The sequence below is a fragment of the Lynx rufus genome, unplaced genomic scaffold, assembly GCF_022079265.1.
Source record: "Lynx rufus isolate CCGP_SWC_20201006 ecotype Redwood Valley unplaced genomic scaffold, mLynRuf1.p SCAF_1, whole genome shotgun sequence".
Classification (NCBI taxonomy): Eukaryota; Metazoa; Chordata; class Mammalia; order Carnivora; family Felidae; genus Lynx; species Lynx rufus.
In genome coordinates this window covers 153,692,145-153,708,273 of record NW_025814823.1, presented here as the reverse complement: position 1 = coordinate 153,708,273, position 16,129 = coordinate 153,692,145, and the positions used below count along the sequence as shown (strand labels likewise).

Here is a 16,129-nt window from a genome sequence, read left to right as displayed (position 1 = left end):
ACAACCCAATGTCCATGAATAGGTTAAATTAATTATTGTTCTGTACCTTAATTTTTTTCTCTGTACTACATATTTTGGATATCTTTCCTATCAGTGCATAGTGAGCTTTGTAATTCTTTTACATTGTTCCAGTGTACTCCATTTAATCTATGTACCATAATTAATTTAACCTATTTATGGACACGGGGTCTCATAGAATAAATTCTCAGTAGTGGTATTTTTGGATAAGATACATGTAGCTGTAGTTTTTTTTCTTTTTCTTTTCTTTTCCTTTTCTTTTTTTTTTTTAAGTTTTTAACTCCTGTTAGTTAACATACAGTGTTATATTACTGTATATCAGTAATCATATATCACTATGTGTTTATCACAACAAGTCCACTGACTGGACTCTCTCGCTCCCTTATTTTTTTTCCCCCTTTGCTTGTTTGTTTCTCAAATTCCACATATGAGTAAGATCATGTGGCATTTTATCTTTCTCTGACTGGCTTATTTCCCTTATCATTATACTCTCTGGCTCCATCCATGTCCTTGCAAATGACAAGACTTCATTCTTGTTTATGGCTGAATAATATTCCTCTGTGTGTGTGTGTGTGTGTGTGTGTGTGTGTGTGTGTGTGTCTGTCTGTCTCACATCTTTATCCATTCATCAGTCGGTGGATACTTGGGCTGATCCCTTATCTTGGTTATTGTAAATAACATTGCTATAAACACAGGGATGCATGTATGTATGAGGAACCTCCATACCGCTTTCCACAGTGGCTGCACCAACTTGCATTCCCACCAACACCTGTTGTTTCTTGTGTTGTTCTGACAGATGTGAAGTAGTATCTCAATGTGGTTTTGATTTGCATCTCCCTGATGATAAATGATGATGAACATCTTTTCATGTGTCTGTTGGCCAACTATGTCTTTTTTGGATATGCATTTATAATTTTTTGAATATTCTTTTTTTTTTTATTTTATAAAGACAGTAAGCAGAAAGGGGGGAGAAGGAAAGAGAGAGAGAATCTTAAGCAGGCTCCACGCTCAAACTAGGGCTCCATCTCATGACCCTGGGATCATGACCTGAGCTGAAATCAAGAGTCAGATGCTCAACCAACTGAGCCACCCAGGTGCCCCTGCAATTGTAATTTTGATAAACATTATTACATTTCCCTCCTAAGGAGTTGTATTGATTTATACTTGAAAGAGAAATAAATGCAAGTGCCTATATTCTCAAAGTTTTACCAACTCAGTTATTATCAAACTACTCACCAGTAGCTTATCAAGTAATTTTTCTAAATACATTCTTTGCCCAAGAGAAACTTTAATGAATGGGATATCTTCCACCTCATGAGGTATTTATTTACTCACTAGTGGTGCCCCTCTATCCACAAACATACCATTGTCTACCCTGTGACCTTTTTCTGCTCTTTGATTTTGGTGGGTCCTGATATACATGAGCCTCCATCCCCCTTATCTGATGTTGAACTAAGCAGCATCTATCTCTAAATAGGCAAAAGGCTCTGCCCAAATTTGGAGAAACATTTAAAACTAGTCAAAACTGAGGATTTTTGGCTCAAACTCAGGATGAGAAGGATAAACCCTGCCCAAATGGAATCTAGTTCTGATATATTTTCCCACCTTTCTAACTAAAGCCAAATGTTTGAATATTTCCTAAATTACCTCTGAAATTCACTGCATTATTTTGCCTTTTAAAAGCAGACAAACTTACATTTTCATTGTTAATAGATTTATTTTAACACATGCTTGTTTTTCAGTTTGTCATGGGGTGTTGTGAATTTCCACTGTGACTCCCAATGTGCTCTATTCTTCGGTGGACTGACATAAATCTGCCTGGGCTACACATGTACGAAAGAATTATGGGAGCTACAAGTGGTCAGAATGCCCACTGCCACAACTTTTTGCCATTATTTTGTTCCTTGACAATGATTCAAGGGAGCCAGGGAAAAGAATCCAGGATATTAGTGAACAGTTAACACCAAGAGGACAAAAAGTGAAATCTTCTGACTTGACTATATTTCAAAATAATACTCCCAGTACCAAACATTTCAGTAGTGCATTTCAGAATCCACTATAGGTATTAACCCATTTGATTTCTATAATTTCAGTGAATAATATTGATTCCCATTCTTTAAGTCAGGAAATGAAAACTCAGAGATGATAACCACATCTCCCCAAATCACACAGCTAGGAAGAAACAAGCCTATAAAGTATCTGAATTAGGCTAATCTTCAATGATCTCAGAGTAAATCTCTGTGATTATTAAGTTTAATAACTCTATCAGTAATGGATATTTCTAAATTCAAATGAGTTTAAATTTTCATGAGGCTATCTAATGCCTCAAGAACAGTGTCTACGGAGGCTGGGAATTCCAGAAAATAGGAGCTAAAAGGTTAATTTATTCTAACAGAAGGATGATTAACACAAGGTAAGATTACCTATCTCTAATTAACCTAGTCCATTATTGAGTTCTTAACAAGAAGGATATGGATAGCAGAAATGTCACTCAAAAAGAATTCAGCTGAGAAAGTCTGAAGACAGTACTGCTCTGGGAATGATAATCATTATACTTGTTAGCCATTGGGAATGCTTAAAACCATCTTAATATTTAAGCCAGAACCTAAAATACTTCTTTATTCAAACCTCTCTGTTAAGGGGACTATGAGGCATAAGATTAACAAGTAATCTTTGAAAAGGTCTCAAAGAAAAATATGTTTATTGTTTTTAAATAAACATCAGTCTTGCTTATTGTATTCAAAGCCCTACTAATAAAGAGTTAAACATTGTTACTAAGTGAGATATATTCTTGACTGATCAATGATTTAATAATAGGCCTAACTCCTCTCCCTCACTCTGACATCTATCTTACACCTGCTATATTCCAAGAGAAAGTCAGACAAAACACCTATAATATTTTCACTAATAATACTTCTGATGATCTTTGAAAATCAATGCTACTCTAAGCATACCTAACTTAAAATCTTAGGTACTGAAAAATTTGGTTTGCCATATCTGTGGGTTAGTTTGTGTTTTGTTTTGTTTTGTTTTTCATTGTATAACACAATGTCATGTAAGAATGAAGTATATCATTTACTTTAGTTTTGTGCTATTATAACAGCATGTTGATGGGATTTTTCTTCTTGTCTTGGAATTGGTTATTCTAATTGAAATATGATGACAAAATTGTATAAGGATTCCATACTTTTAAAGGCCTCTCCAACCAATGAGGCCAAAAGTCTCCCTGAGGACTTATTCAGAGGCAAAGGAACCACCTCTCCCATTGCCAACCGGCATAACACCCCTAAGTGGGCAGAAAAATAGTTCCCCTCAACCCACCAGAAGTCAAGTAAAGAGGGAGTTTCAGTGAAATACAGAAAGTGATCACTGGCAAGGCAGAAAGCCTGACAGCCTACTAGTTAGCTAAATATTTAGAGTCAGGGAACTAGAGACCAACCTGAAGCCTGCCTTCAAAGTGCAGTGAGCCCTATGAGGGAGTATGAGGGAGAATGTGACCTGTGTCTTTTGGAACTTGGGAGCATATCTGAACACCAGGAACTGTGCCTCCTTCTTTTCTGGAGATTTTGAAGGAGGACTTGCTGACTGAGCCCAGGAGAACGGGACAAAAAGAGAGCACGTTATAGGGAAATTAGGAAAAAGGTGGAGGAAGTCTCCAACTTGTTCCCAGTTTCTTTATCTATCAGAGAATGCAGAGGAGGACTTCCGAGTTTGACTCAATACAAAAGAATATAGAGAAGAGAGGAGAAAGCCCAGGCCCTAGAGTTACCTGACAGCTTGCTTTTTTTGGGGGGGTGGGGGGGGTGGAGATATGGACCAAAGGCAGGACTAAAGGAAGACATGGGTGCCTCCTCTGCCATATCCTCAGAGAGGTAGTGCACCAAGGTGAAGCTAAATAGCAGTAAAAACTGCACAAACTTATGAGAAGATCATCACATCCTCAGTGACCACCAGCAGCAACAGAATCATGCACATTCTTGGGGGGAGGGGTACTTCCTCATCTTCAATAAGCAATCCCGGCCATCTCTTATATTCCTCCTCCACAACAAAGGAGTGAGATGCTATAGAGGGAAATGAGAGGATCATATTTGAATCAGATTTGAGCCTGGATTTTTACACTGGAGTGAAATTAGTTTGGATTTGCTTTGTTTTTTTTAATAACTGAAAATGATGACAAAGATGCAGAATATGCTCAGGAAATTGTCTTGGGAGAGTTCTACAAAGCACTACTGGGAATTGTGATCGGAGAAAAATAAAAACATTATTATGTTAATATCCACGAAGTAGAGTCTACTCAATAGAACTGTTTATACTAATAGGCTGACTTTCTAAAGCAGGTTGGGAGGAGTTTTTGGGGGGAGGAAGGGGGTCACACATCATCTCAAAAATAGTGGACAATAAAAAGAACAATAACAAAAAAACAAGTCAACTCTTACATGCAGGAATTAAGAAAGGAGACATTAAAAGAATAAAAAAATCATTCAGATTTGATTTTATTGTATAAGTTGAAGAACCCATACTTACTTGCCTATGTCTTTGTTAAAAGGAAACACTTTTAGTAAAAAATATCTGGGATTTGTATAATACCTTTGAAAGTTTTCAAGGTACTGGGTTTGAGGGTTTTTTTGTTTTGTTGTTTTGATAACATACAGTATAGTCTTAACTTCAGGAGTAGAAACCAGTTATTCATCACTTACATATGACATCCAGTGCTCATCCCAAACCTCAGTTTTTTCTCTGTGTTTAAGAGTCTCTTATGGTTTGCCTCCCTCTCTGTTTTGAATTTTACCTTATGAGAAAAGACTAAAGTCTCATTATTCACTTTCATATCCAAGGTGTATGTAATGAACCTTAGAAAGTATTCAAACCATGATTTTCAAATCAATCTATCACCTTCTACCCTCTTCTCCCTTCTGCTGTCTTATCTTCAATTCATTGAAGATTTGGGGGAGGGGGGATAGTTTTAATTATTTTCATAAGATACGTGTATTATTTTTGTAATTAAAAAAATAAAACAATGATTAGCATTCTATTCATCATCTTCCTCTCCTATGTAATTATGCTTTATTCTATTTAACAACTATTCATTTCAACATTCAACAATTATTTCCTTCAGGTCAACCTCTCTAGCCGGTATCTTCAACTTATTTGCGCCATGTTTTTCTATTTAAATGTTTGCCTGATAAAAATTGCCTTCTCCACTCCTAGCACTGGGGCTAACGGTTGGTATCTCAACTCATTTTCGGTTTCGATTCTCAGATCTTCCATAACACTCAGAAATTTGTTTTGTTTTGTTTTTGCTCATTTCACTTTTTCATTCTCTACAGTGATTTCAGAACCCTCTCCACTGTCCTCAAACCTCCAACTAAATCTTAGCATGACTGCACAGAGAAAGTAAGAGCCATAAGATAGAATGTCACTTCTCTTCCAGCCAGGAAACTCTCAAACCAACCTGCATTGAAGCTTTCACCCTCCCAGTCTCTTGAAGTGGGAATTTGGTCTTTTCACATTCCTACAACTAATCCTGTCTCTTCTATATCTTTAAACTTGCCCTCAGATTGGCATCTTATCAAAAACAGGTCTTTCCTGAATGAATAACCTTTTAGCTACCACCCTATCTTTTTCATTGACAGCTAAATTGAAATTGTTGCATATCTGCCCTGCTTGTGGAAGAATCTGGGGGGAGTAGGAACAGCATGGGAGTCAGAGCCCACCTCATAGAGGGTAAAGATGTCCTCACACAAAGATCAGTCTAGTGTAGAGAGGCCAAGCCTGAGTAGGATGAGGATTTGTCCATTTAGAGGGGCACAGTGTCGATGGCAGAGCCTGCACAGGGGAACAGTGCATCTACAGAGGAGAGGGGATGGCAGTAGAAAGAAGAGACTGACTACATACAGAAGGATTGGGCAAACAATCAGACCACTGGGAACCAGGTTTCTCAGCAGCAAGGAAGGGGGTTACATATATGAAAAGGGAGAAAAATAGAATAAATCCTGAAGAGATAGATTAAAACTAATAATATCAGTATGCATTCATGGTTTAATAGATAGATGGATAGATGAAATGCAAATGTGTGGACATACATTGATATATACATGTGTCTATATCTTAGCTCTCTCTAACTGAGAAACTTTGAAGCACCACACTCCAAAAACAAAGAGCACACCTAGTGTCCAGACTTTGTTTTCTAAATGTTATTTTCCACTAAAAAGACTTGAGGCTAAAACGGCTAATTCCAGGACCAGGGTAGGGAAAGTACAAGGTGACCTTATTCTATCTTATGCCAGAAAGGAAGAAGTCAAAAAGTGACTTGAGACACGTCAAGAGAATACATAAACCACCTTCAAGGGGCTTCCATTAGCTAAACTGGGAACAGCTTGAACATCAAAATAAATGATAATAAAGAATGAAGACCCATATTAATCACCAGTACTATAAATAAATGAATAAATTGAAAGTTTCATAAGAAATGGGCTATTTGCAAAGTCTCAAAGAACTTCCTTACAAAGTACTTAACTAATTACCAAAGGAGGAAAAATTTTAAAAAACTAAATAGTTGAGAATCCTGAAAGACACATTCTTAATCAAGTGACCATTAGTAACGGGACAAATCAAAATTGTGTGTCATCTGATAGGATTCACTAAGGAGAAAACAGCATTACCTTTGAGGTACTCCTGTCAAAATCTATTAATTCAGTCTTTTTCAATTGTATCACAGAACACACTAATTCCTCAACCATCTCAAGAACAGTACATAATTAACACCATTCTAGATGTATTGAAAGAAGTTAATTTTTTCATACAATAGATGCCAATTGATGTTGGTATCTAACTCTCTCCAGTTGGAAAAGGCCCGGAGGTACATTCCATAAAATAACTGGTCAGTAATCTTTAAAATGTCAAGGTCACTAAAGACTAGAAAAGACTATTGCTACTCTCAACTGAAAGACACTAAAGAAGTATTACAACTTTATGCAACAGGTGACTTTTAACTACAGCCTCCCATTCTAAAGGACAGTATTGAGACAAGTGGCAAACATGACTGGGATTTAAGGATTAGATGGTAATAACCCATGACTTGATTTTCACAGTTGTATTATGGCTATGTAGGCACATGTCCCTATTGGTAGAAAATACCTAGTAAAGTATTCAGGAGTGGTAGAGTATCATACTGGCAAATTACTTTCAAATGGTTCTGGGGGGAAATAATGGTTGTGTACATGCCTGCAAGTTTTTGTTTTTTTTTTGAAATTTATTGTCAAATTGGTTTCCATACAACACCCAATGCTCATCTCAACAGGTGCCCTCCTCAATGCCCATCATTTACTTTCCCCTCCCTCCCACCCCTCCCATCAACCCTCAGTTTATTCATTTCTTGTTTCAAAATTTTAAAAATCAAAAAAGTTAAAAATGAACAAAAATAAAACTGAACAAAAGTAAATTCATCATCATCTTCACTCCTCCGCACGTTCCTCATCTCAGCAAATGGCTCCACCATTCAGTCAGCAAGTTGCCTAGTCCAGAAATCCAGGGTCATCCTTGACTTCCCTTCCCTTCACTAATATACACCCAATTAATGTGTCTCCCTCTGAACCCAGATCTAATCATGTACCAAGTTCTGGTGATTCTACATCCTAAATATCTCTTGAACTTAATCCATTTCCCTTTAGTCTCTCTAATACTATGGAATTCTGGCCACCATCCTACCCTACTGTATTACCAAAACAGCCTCTTAAAATAATCTACAAGCCTCCTCTAATCTATTTTCCAAGATCAGAGTTATTCTAAAACATAAATCTGTTCATGTTATTTCTCTTAAAAACTCTTCAATATTCCTTACTGCTTCTAGAATGAAAACCAAACTCCTTATACTGCCATATATTTTGGTTTGCCCAGGATGATTTTTATTTCTATTGTACAATCACGGTTATTATTGGCCTCTCTTGCACTCTCAGTAGCGTCTCAACTAGGACAATGAATCATATGTTCTGGAAAGCTATAAGGTTCTGACAATTTGGTCTCTGTTTACTTCTCTAGATTGATCCTGACTTCTCTCTCATTTCTTTTTTTTTTTTTTAATTTTTTTTTCAACGTTTATTTATTTTTGGGAGAGAGAGAGACAGAGCATGAACGGGGGAGGGGCAGAGAGGGAGGGAGACACAGAATCGGAAACAGGCTCCAGGCTCTGAGCCATCAGCCCAGAGCCTGACGCGGGGCTCCAACTCACGCACCGCGAGATCGTGACCTGGCTGAAGTCGGACGCTTAACCGACTGCGCCACCCAGGCGCCCCACTCTCTCATTTCTAATAAATCTCAACTCTTCTGGGAAGGCTCTGCCTGAGCACTGGATCAGGATTCAGTACCTTTGCTAGACATTTCCTAATACTATGCAAGTCCTGTTAGCAACATATATCTATTGCACACATATCCTTATTTAACTATTTGCTTATATTTCTCCTTAAATTGTAAATTCTGTAAAGGTAACTCTACCACTTGGGGATGTGGCCTTGAACAAGTTACCAGATCTTTCTAAGCCTCAGTTTCCCCATCTTTAAAATGAGGATAATTGCATTATTATTATGATCAAATGATATAAAGCATATAAAGGCTTAGCCCACCATACTCACCATTTTATGTTTTAAGAATTATGTAAAGAGTCAAAAGTATTTTTTTCCCTCTAGAGCTCCTTAAAATTGTTTTCTTTTCATAACCAATCTTTTGATTTTTTTATGTACCCTACTTATCACACAGATAGACTGTTTCTTCTTAACATAAATCTAACAAGTCTCTTCATGATAGAGTTATTTCTCATTTTATTTATTTGCTTCTTTAAAAAAAACGTATGTTCTGGGGTGCCTGGGTGGCTCAGTTGGTTAAGCGTCTGACTCTTGGTTTCAGCTCAGGTCATGATCTCACAGTTTCTTGAGTTCAAGCCCTAAATCGGGATCTGTTCTGGCAGTGCAGAGCCAGCTTGGGATTCTCTCTCTCCCTTTCTCTCTCTGCCCCTCCCACACTCATGCTGTCTCTGTCTCTCTCTCTTAATAAATAAATAAACTTAAAAAAAAAAAAAAAAGAAAAGGTATGTTCTAACAGAAAGTTATCTTGTGAGAAATGAGATAATACCAGAATCTATTAGCACTGCTCAGGCATGGAATATTTCTTTCCTCTCTGTCCTAGTGAGTAAGCACATATAAGTCCTCACAGGAAACTGAACACATACACTGTATGGTAAATATAGTATTATAAGAAAATATGCTTTTGAAATATTATAAAACAATGAAGGCCAAATACATAAATTTGTAGAAAACAGTGTTTCTATCATTTTAATAGTTGTTTCTTAATAACTAAACAATGTTTGGGAGAAAAAGCCCTATTGAAAAAAGAGTAATGATTCAATTAATTAATGGGCCCTACATTGACAGATTGAACATTGTATACCATACATTTAAAGCTCTTTTGAGTCCCATAATTGATATTGTGTTTCTTTTATAAATTTTAAACTAAAAGTTCTGGCTGCCAGAGATGAAAATTTAAAATTAATTACATGATTGTAATTTCTACTCACAGACCACACTCTTTCTCTAAATTTAACTATCATGTTGTACCTTTGTTAATTGTACAATTTTATCACTGATCTCCTTTGTTTAGTAAAATATGCAAGATAGCGGGGCGCCTGGGTGGCTCAGTCAGTTAACCGTACAACTCTTGGCTTCAGCTCAGGTCATGATCTCACGGTTTGTGGGTTCGAGCCCCACATCAACCCCAGAATCGGGTTCCGTACTGACACTACAGAGCCTGCTTGGGATTCTCTGTCTTCCTCTCTCTCTGCCCCTCTTCCACCTGCTTTCTCTGTCTCTCTCTCAAAATAAATAAAACTAAATTTTAAAAAATATGCAAGATAATACATTAAACACATCCTCAGAGCTTTTGTTCAATTATTAAAGGAAAATTAATTCACCATTCAGAAGTTAAATTTATACACATAAATTTAATCCACAGCCATTTAAGAAACAAAACAATCAAGCAAAGGTGAGAAAAAGAGAAAGGCAAACCAAGAAACAGACTCTTCACCACAGAGAACACACTGATGGTTACCACGTGGGAGGTGGGTAGGGCGAGGAGTTAAATAGGTGATGCGGATTAAGGAGGGCATTTGTGATGAGTACATAACTAGTATTATGTGGAAGTCTTGAATCACTGTAACATATACACTCTGTTAACTGGTATTTGGATAAAAACTTTAAAAAAAATGTAATCCACAGCACTTACCATTGCTCATACTTTCTGCTCTCTTGTAAGAATCCAGAACGTTATATCTCATTTCCATTCATAAATCCACAAAATTCTGTTTCTCCACAGCAAATATTGTAGTGTTTTCAATCTAAGTATTTCACTGTTCTTTTTTTTTTTTTTTTTTTTAATTTTTTTTTTTTTCAACATTTATTTATTTTTGGGACAGAGAGAGACAGAGCATGAACGGGGGAGGGGCAGAGAGAGAGGGAGACACAGAATCGGAAACAGGCTCCAGGCTCTGAGCCATCAGCCCAGAGCCCGACGCGGGGCTCGAACTCACGGACCTCGAGATCGTGACCTGGCTGAAGTCGGACGCTTAACCGACTGCGCCACCCAGGCGCCCCTAAGTATTTCACTGTTCTTAAAAATAAAAAAAAATTTGAAAATATATGCAAAATAATTTTTAAATAATATATATTTTCATTTTTAATATTTTCTTTTTTTTTTTTAATGTTTATTTCTAAGACAGAGTGAGACAGAGCATGAACGGGGGAGGAGCAGAGAGAGAGAGGGAGACACAGAATCCGAAGCAGGCTCCAGGCTCTGAGCTGTCAGCACAGAGCCCAACGCAGGGCTCAAACTCATGGACCGTGAGATCATGACCTGAGCCTAAGTCGGATGCTTAACCGACTGAGCCACCCAGGTGCCCCAATATATTTTTTCAATGACCAGGTTTTCAAATACCTGACTGTCAAATTTATCAAACTTATAAATGAAAAGTGTTTGTCTTCAGAAATGTTTTTAGTGATTTTAATTTCTAAGATAGGTATCACCTACACATAATCTCAATATATATATAGCAAATAAAATATTACAAAATCAAGATCTTTGATTTCTATGACCTACTTGCAAATCTGTTCAAAATACTTCTATCAAATGGCAGATATGAAACTATATTAAAAATATAGATAAGCAAGTTTCATTTAAGTTTCCCAAATTCTTATAGTCAGGTATTTTGCTCTCTGCTATGGCACACAACAACATTTTTCCTAAGCAATCAAAAGCAAGATGGAAGATTCTTTGTTCATTAATTGTAAATAATGTATCCAATAAAAGTAGAAAAATGCTGAAAAGTGATATATGTATTTTAATATGATTATTACTTTAAAACCATAAAACTTTACTTTAATAAAGGCAGTAGGGGCGCCTGGGTGGCGCAGTCGGTTAAGCGTCCGACTTCAGCCAGGTCACGATCTCGCGGTCCGTGAGTTCGAGCCCCGCGTCGGGCTCTGGGCTGATGATGGCCCAGAGCCTGGAGCCTGCTTCCGATTCTGTGTCTCCCTCTCTCTTTGCCCCTCCCCCGTTCATGCTCTGTCTCTCTCTGTCCCAAAAATAAATAAACGTTGAAAAAAAAAAAATTTAAAAAAAAAAAAATAAAGGCAGTAATCTTTACTTTAGTAAAGGCAGTTTACTTCAACTGGGATTGGACAATAAATACATCATGATGACGACCTTGAGGCAATCAGCACATACTTATAAAATGATGGTTTGACCTTATATCTTATTTTCTTTTAATTTTTAAATTTTTTTTAATGTTTATTTATTTTGAGATAGAGACACAGAGTGAGAGTGGGGGAGAGGCAGAGAGAGGGGGAGATATAGAATCCGAAGCGGGCTCCAGGCTCTGAGCCATCAGCACAGAGCCCAACACAGAGCTCAAACTCATTAGCTGTGAGATCATGACCTGAGGCAAAGTCGAACGCTCAACCTACCGAGCCACCCAGCTGCCTCTGAACTTATATCTTATTTTTAATTCATCAGCCTCATGTGGTTTCATGTGGGTATCTAGAAAAACTTCCCATAAGATTCGACAATCTTTCAATGGAAAATTGCTTAAAGATAACATTCTTTTATCAACTTACCACATATCAGTACACAATTTATTAAGTGTGTATTATGTGCTAGGCACTATGCTAAGTACTGCAGATATAAAAATGATTAACACTTGAGCCCTAGATAAGAGTACCCCTGAGGGGCACCTGGATGGCTGAGCCGATTAAGCCTCCGACTTCAGCTCAGGTCATGATCTCACAGTTCATGACTTCGAGTCCCGTATCAGGTTCTGTGCTGACAGCTCAGAGCCTGGAGCCTGCTTCGGATTTGTCTCCCTCTCGCTCTGCCCTCCCCCACTGGTACTTTCCCTCTCTCTCTCTCTCTCTCTCTCTCTGTCTCTCTCTCTTAGAAATAAAGAAACATTAAGAAAAAAAAAAACTAAAAAAAAAGTGAGAGCATGGAGTATTATGGAAGAGACAGTAAAATAAACCACACAAAATATTGTTAAGAAACAAAGTTTTTAAAAGGTGTTGTGAGGGGCGCCTGGGTGGCGCAGTCGGTTAAGCGTCCGACTTCAGCCAGGTCACGATCTCGCGGTGCGTGAGTTCGAGCCCCGCGTCAGGCTCTGGGCTGATGGCTCAGAGCCTGGAGCCTGTTTCCGATTCTGTGTTTCCCTCTCTCTCTGCCCCTCCCCCGTTCATGCTCTGTCTCTCTCTGTCCCAAAAATAAATAAACGTTGGAAAAAAAAAAAAAAAAAAAAAAGGTGTTGTGAGGGGCACCTGAGTGGCTCAATAGGTTAAGCGTCAGACTTCAGCTCAGGTCATGATCTCACGGTTCATAAGTTTGAGCCCCACGTCGGGCTCTGGGCTGACAGCTCAGAGCCTGGAGCCCACTTCAGATTCTGTGTGTCTCTCTCTCTGCGCCTCCGCTGCTTGCACTCTGTTTCTTGCATTGTCTCAAAAATAAGCATTAAAAGGTATTGTGAACAAAGAAGAGGAACATATAATCCAAACTAGGGAGCAGAGGATGGTTACAGAAGCCTTCTTGGAAGCTTACTGATAAATAAGTCTACTGCCTGGCTTTCAGCATGGCCTACTGATTAATAGAATTGATTCAAATCCTAGTACCATCTGTTACTAGTTGTGGGAGTATGGACAAGTTACTTCATTATTCCAAGCTGGCTTCCTTGTTTATAGGATAGATACAATAGTATTTACCTCATCGTGCTGTTAAGACGACCAAATAAGATAATGAGCAGAAAGCACAGTGGCTGCCATAAAATATGCTAGTATTCTGATTGTTTTAACGGTGATCTCTTTCTCTCTCACACACACACCCCTCACCTAGCAAATAAGCTCGTGGTTTCTGGATTTCTTGGCCAATGTATGTATGTCCTATATACCTCTAAAAGAAAAACTTGTTTCATCCCACCTAGCCTGCCCCCCTGCCCCATTTTCAGTTATCAGACAGGCTTCCTGATCCCATGAAAAGTCTCCCTGACTTTCTTTAGTCATGCCTGTGCCATGTCCACTCTTTGAATGTGAGCCTGACCACTGAGAAATGTCTTGAGAAGACCGTAACTCTCCTGTCATCCTTCTCTGTCTCCATATCCTCCCAGAGACAGATCTCTTGCCCTTCACCCTCACACTACTCTCTGAAGATTTGGTGATTTTTTTGGTGATTTTTCAAGAGTTCACTTACCAATGTTTTGGTGATTTTTCAAGAGTTCACTTAATTGGCTTTGTCCTCTTAACTATTGGCCACTGCTGTCTCCAAGCCAGCAACCAACACTTCATTTCATTTAGAGTGATCACTGCAGAGACAGAAAAAAATAATGTGATTAGTATACAAAATCACTGAAGTTCATGACAATGAGAAAGGCTTGTGCTAGAAACAGTAAGAGAATGACCATTTGTTCTTCTCACCTTATCCTTTTTAGGATCATGACTCTATTTGACAATCATTCCCCTGCCATTGGCCACTTATTTATCAAGCGACTCTTTCTAAAAGGTTCTTCTCTCCTTCCTCTTCATTTGCAGAAAAGCCTAAGGGGAGAGGTCAGGCTAAGTTCAGTATCTTCTTATACGTTTATCTTTCTAGAGCTTCCACCAAGTTTCACCAAAACAGATTGAAATAATATCAAAACACAAAAATAAATGAAAAATTAGAGTTAAAAGGCTTCTCCCATTCAAGGGGCCCACTGGCAGAAATAAAGTATTCCTTATCTGTAAGAGTGTAAAAGATGATTTGGACATTAAAATTAGTAGGTAAAATTCAATCTACTCTAGCTTCCTAATTTTGTCTTTAACCCGTATGTTACAAAATTATTTTGACTTTACTAAAGCATTACTCCCACTTTCTAAAGACAAAGATACACTATATTATTTCAACTTGTAAATTACTCACTTATTTTTTTTTTATTTGAGAGAGAGAGAGAGAGAGAGAGAGAGAGAGAGAGCATGAGAGCAGGAGCAGAGGAGAGGTTCAGAGAGACAGAATCCCAAGCAGGCTCCACGCTAATAAGCATGGAGCTTCACACAGGGCTCAATCCAACTACCCTGGGATCATGACCTGAGCCACCCAGGTGCCCCAATTTGTAGATTATTCATGATTTAATTCTGCTCCTCACTTCAGACGCTTTGTGCATCTTCACAACAGCATGTGTACCCCATATCCACAAAACTCTTCAAAGAGTTTTGAAGAGTTATATGTTTCAAAGAGATATATGTTTCAAAGTCTAAAATATTAAAGCATTAAGGTCCTACCAGATTCTCCACAGCAAAATAACTGGAAATTCATACACTCTACAAAAACCAATTATCAACTGACTATATCAATTACATATCAATTTTATATCAATTTGGGGCAGAAAATTTCAGTTGCCTCAAGTTTCCACTGAAATGCATTGATTTAAGTAGCTTATTCACAAACTAAAAGAAAAATGTTCATGTTACAAAAACAAAAAATATAAAACCAATTCCTGATTAAGCCACATGTGAATTTACTAAGTCAAAGATTAAATGTGTGATTTCAAAGCTTAGCTATCATGTAACTTGTTTCCTGACTCTGAAACAAAAGATCATTTGAAACACTTAGAATTTTGGATGCAGCAAACTTTTAAACTGCCTTTCCTCCTTACAGCATTTCTCAACAAACTCTTCCTTCATCATGGCTACTTCTTCAATGGGATAACAAGTAAAATTCCTCAACAACAGAAAAAATAGTAACAGGAAAACTAAGCTGATTCAAATGAATGAGAAGAAATAATTCTTTTTACAGTTTTTAAGTATGATAACATAATAATAAACAACAATAAATAAAACTAACCTTACATAACAGACCCTTGGAAAATGCTTCCATTAAACAGTATTGAAAAAATAGTGACAGTAAATAATAAGTTTTGGGTTTTAAAAATCATCAATAATAAGGATCCTCTTCATCAACAGAAAAAAATGTAGATGACTGGAAAGGCAATATTCTCTAAGTGAGATATCGAATATGAAATTCTATTTAGCAAAATATGAATTTGAGGTAAAAAAAAAACTGAGAACTTGTTGCATTCACTTATACTTTCCACTAAAACTCAGTAATCATCAGAAAATGTTAGCTATTATAATTAGATTTTTTTACATTCATTACATAAAGTTGTGCCAGGTCAAAAGTCATAAAATAGTTCAAAAAAGAAACTTAGCATTTCTGATTCTCCCCATAGGCCCAATGCCACTCAAGCCTACATGAATAAACTTTACCAAGTCATCTAATTTAGCAGGACCTAAGTGTTACAAATTCATTCAAGAGATTTTTCCCTTGGAGCCACTAATCAAATCTGTTGTCAGAGAATTCTAATTGATATGAATCATTGTCTTTACTTCACCAGCAATGCAATAATGCTTATTATTAATAATTCTTTATTAGTTGTATATCTAGATGGAAATGTAACAAAATGTTAACAGTGGTATATCTGGGTGGATAGAATTATGGATGACCTTACTGTAAATTAAAAAATCAAGGGGTACCTGTGTGGCTCAGTTGGTTAAGCACTGGA

At 37.4% G+C, this 16,129-nt stretch overlaps 1 long non-coding RNA gene across 1 annotated transcript; it reads right to left on the bottom strand.

Annotated features, from left to right (window-relative positions):
* Window positions 1-1,113: 1,113 nt before the first annotated feature.
* On the bottom strand, window positions 1,114-16,129 carry LOC124519055 (uncharacterized). The gene is made up of 5 exons (XR_006963980.1): window positions 16,101-16,129; window positions 14,010-14,129; window positions 13,786-13,897; window positions 10,288-10,416; window positions 1,114-4,079 (listed from the first exon to the last, which is right to left on the bottom strand). It is a non-coding gene; the product is annotated as an uncharacterized LOC124519055 (long non-coding RNA).